Below are 4427 nucleotides of genomic sequence, written 5' to 3'. Positions count from 1 at the left end.
AATGATGTACCTTATAAACAATACAGTAGAAGAAACTACAAAGATTCTTTCACTCAGTTAAATTGGTTTCCTTTTACTGTGATTTAATTAACATTTACTAAGGAGTCAGAAAACCTGGTACTGTTCTTGGAATAAAGAGAGGTGGACCAATAAAGGTAATATTCTTTAACATGAATAAGCTGAAAGACACACACAGCCAACTCCCATTCTTCCATTACCTGAATTCTGCAATATTTTGTTGCCTCATCCTGGCTCGACTCATTATACAGCAATGGTTATCCAGAAGCATCCCCTACAGCAACTTTCTTCATTTTTTTTTTTTTCTAAGCTAACTTAGTTGTCATTTAAAACAACGAACTCTCCTTTGGAATTTTTGTTTGTAATCTTAAAAAAAATTCTGCTGAACATTAAACATTTCTAAAGTCAAAAATGTTTCTAGAAAGCAACAAAAACTTTGGGGAATATGGAGCTCCATTACCTGCAACTTATGTCTAGAAATATACTTTATAAGCTAAAGCTAAAGAAATGAACGTCAAGTTAATTTTTAGAATTCTCAAATCTGCTTGTCTATACTCCTTGCTATTTTTTTTTTTTTTTTTTGGCTTTTTCTATTGCTTTGTTTTAATGCTCAGAGAAGTAACGGTCTCTAAAATCATGGAAGATAAAATCAGTAGTAAATTAAGAAAAAGATCTCTTTAGTCATTCTTTCCTGCGGTCAGGACATTACTTTAGAGACCTTAATCTTTCTTTGGTTTCAAATGTCTGCCAATTCATAAGATAATCCTTGAAACAATCAATTCACCCATCAGCATGTTTCAGTGCCTGCTGAGAATTTAGAAAGTATTGACAATTTTAGTCCATACTTACTTGTAAACACCTGTATATTTTTTATTTTAATCATGTTCTAATGTAAAATAAATGTGATCTCATATCTGCCTTTGAGTATTTGAGTAGCTTACTTTCCAGCAGAAGCTGGAGGTTAGATCACAGGGAACTGATCTTACCACAAAACATGTTCACATACACACACACACACACACACACACACACACACACACACACACACAGAGAGAGAGAGAGAGAGCACACAATAAGAAAATCCTGATCAAAGTGTTTGGTAAACTCAACTAATGGTTTATGAGGAAGATGAATCTTCAATGAGAAGCAGAAGTTTGGCAAGTATGAAGAACTGTTAAGGTTAACCATGTAATTGTGAAATGGGTATATGGGACAGAACTATTGCCCTGCATACCTCCAAGTACTTCTGATGTAGAAATATGCTTTATTTATTCATGTGAGCAACCATGCATAGTAATAAGAGCTTTTTGTTTGTAATATGGGAAGCAACGCAAGCTTACCAGAGGATTTCCAGATGCAGGACCAGCACACTGTATGCTGTATATGATACAGTAACACATAGTTATTTCCTGAAAACCCTTTCTAAATCTGAGAAGCATAATTTATGTCAATACAGAAACAGGAAAGAGCATCACTTCAAAACAACAGCATGTGACATGAGTGCAGTGAGTGTGGCCCCTTCATATATGGCTTGAGAATAATGTGGCGACTTCTCTAGAAATTAATTTGCCAAACTGTTGCAGGAGAATTTAAATAGCTGCTTCTATTGACTCAATAATTCCACATCTATGAATCTTTTCATAGGGAAACAACAAAAAATTTAGAAAATAAAAAAAGATGCCTTCAGATGTTCATTGCAGCATGATTTGTAATATAAATGTATATATAGCCTTTTAAATAGTGTGAAAAGCATTATAAGGAAGACTAGCTTATTCTTATATAGCATTAATTACATGACAAGAACTCAGCACTTTACCTTTATTATTTCATTTAATTTTTAGAACTCAAAGTAGTAGGCACTCGTATTATTCAGGGTTCTCCAGAGAAACAGAATCATTAAGATACACATGTACACACACACACACACACACACACACACACACACACACACACGGAGATTGACTATAAAAAAATAACTTGCACAATTATGAAGGCTGACAACTCTAACATCCGCAGTGAGAGCCAGTAGGCTGAGGACCCAGGAGAGCCAATGTTGCAGACCCAGTCCAAAGATATTCTATGGGGGGATTCCCTCTCACTTGGGGTGGTCTGTTTTTTTGTTTCTTTTCAGTTCTCCAGCTGATTAGATGAGGCCCATTCACATCTTGGAGGGCAATTTGATTTCTCAAAGTTCACTGATATAAATGTTAATCTCATCCAAAATGCCCTTCAAATAGACATATAAAATTAGCCATCATAGTCTTATAATTACCTCCATGGCATATATATAAGAACAGAGGTTCATAGAACTTGAGTTTGTACAAAGTTATGCAGCTACAAGGAGCAAAGCCAGTAATGAAGTTTAAGTTGGTAGCCTTCGGAGTCAAAATTCTAAATATTACAGAAAATATCTATATAGAATGTAAAGAAGTGCCTGTGATATAAAACTACATTAATAAAAATAAATTTTTAAAGGCAAGATACTAGCTTGCGTATTCAGCATTCATTACCTTACGATACTAAAAACACATAAAAGAAGGACTGAAAATAAGTGTGTGAATAGGTACTAATATATTACAAATGATCCTTTCTCTGTTTCCTTATAGTTTTTCTACTTCAAGGTTTTAATCACTCTCATGAATAATTTATAGGATTTTAGAAAGCCCATCTAAACTTTAAAATTATAGTAAAGTATGAATCCGATATTTATAAAAACCTCAGCTGGACACCCATTGCTGTGTACCATAGAGTTGACATGCCTCAAACATTCATAGTGTCTCTAATTTTAAAGACTGTTATAATCCTACATTGGCTATAGATGTGATAGACTAGTCAAATCTGTTTAAAGTAAAGCAAAATTAATTTAGAGTTTTTGAAATAAATGGAACTAAAATGTCAGAAACTTTATATGCAATATTAAAATGTTAAGCATAGCAATAAGAGTCCTAATAGAAAACTTGGAAATTTTCATGTTTATTACTAAATTTGATGGTTTGAAGGGCCAGAAACAATGAAGAGTAGAGTAGGTTCCTTGCATGTGTATCTGATCTTCTGGATGACTTATGCAGAATATAACTTTGGATATTTTAGAGGAATAGAGATGAGATGGAAATACCAGAGATGGAAATATTCAGGCAAAGGAGCATGTTTAGGGTACGCCTAGGAATTGGAACTGAGACAGAAAGATATTGGAAAAAGAAAAGTTGGAAAGGAAGTCAGTGGAAATCAGTAGGAAACAGCATGTGCTTTGGAGGCACATTGGAACCTAATATGATAAATAAATTCCAGGTTAGCCCTATCTAGTGGTTATTGAAGTGAAAGAGGCCAAAACAGTCAGAAAGCAAAGTCCATTTTTATGATCATAGTAAATTTACTTTCCTAAAGTCTATAGAGTCCCATATGCATTCATTATAATGATCATCTATCAGCAGCAAATCTTTAAACATATATGATAATGTAAGATTTTAAAATGTTAGGTACAAATTAATATAATAGCATAGTATTTTTCATAGGTAAAGTTTTTCCCTGAAAAATTTTAATTAGCAATACTCAATCATTCTCCTATAAACATTTTTTTTAAAAGAGCAGAGGCAGCAGTTAAACATGTCATTTTAAAAAAAATGACAGTAACTTGAAAAAAGAAAACTAGAAGTTTTTTTGTGTGTGTGAAACCTAAATGCTTACTTTAATCAGTATGGCATGTTTAGCTGATTCAGCAATAGCTTTACAATCTCTGTCAATTCAGTCTCAGAATACATCTTTTCTTAGACATTTTAGTTGGATGTTACAAAAATGTTACTGTGACAGTATTTATTATGAATAATTAATGGCACAATAGAGAAGGCTGGATTTAATTATATAGTCATTGAATAAATAAGAACAAAGAAAATTAGCTGTAATACAATTTGATTTTAAAAACATAATAAGAGCTAGTTTTCTTAATTTGATCATAGACTTTATGGAAAATGCTTCTTTTAATTTTTTGTGCTATCTAATTTAATTGTTATAAAGTACCTGAAAGACAAAAGCCTCACAGAATATCCTTTATGAAACCATATTATTTAATTTAAACTCAGGTTTTATGTACTATGAATTACATGGTTGAGATTAAGCTCACAGGTAATTATTAAAAATCCTTACTTAGCACTGATTTTTTCTTTATGTAATTGTAACTGAATAGAACTTAGACAACTTATATTCTGAGAAGAGCAAGGGAAAGATAAGCAAAGAAAATCCAAATGAAATCATAAAGTACTCTGAGACAAGAAGCATAGGAAGCAAAGCCTTGGTGATTGGTCATTTTGTTTGGCTGGATTGGTATTTCACAAGTATGACAACCAGTGAGTAGCCTGAAAATGTTTAAATGGATTCACTTTTATAATCATGTAACCTGCTTTCCTAACTGCATT

The sequence above is a fragment of the Macaca mulatta genome, chromosome 1 (genome assembly GCF_049350105.2).
Source record: "Macaca mulatta isolate MMU2019108-1 chromosome 1, T2T-MMU8v2.0, whole genome shotgun sequence".
Lineage (NCBI taxonomy): Eukaryota > Metazoa > Chordata > Mammalia > Primates > Cercopithecidae > Macaca > Macaca mulatta.
The sequence above is the reverse complement of the archived record's forward strand: the minus strand, read 5'-3'. Positions refer to the sequence as shown.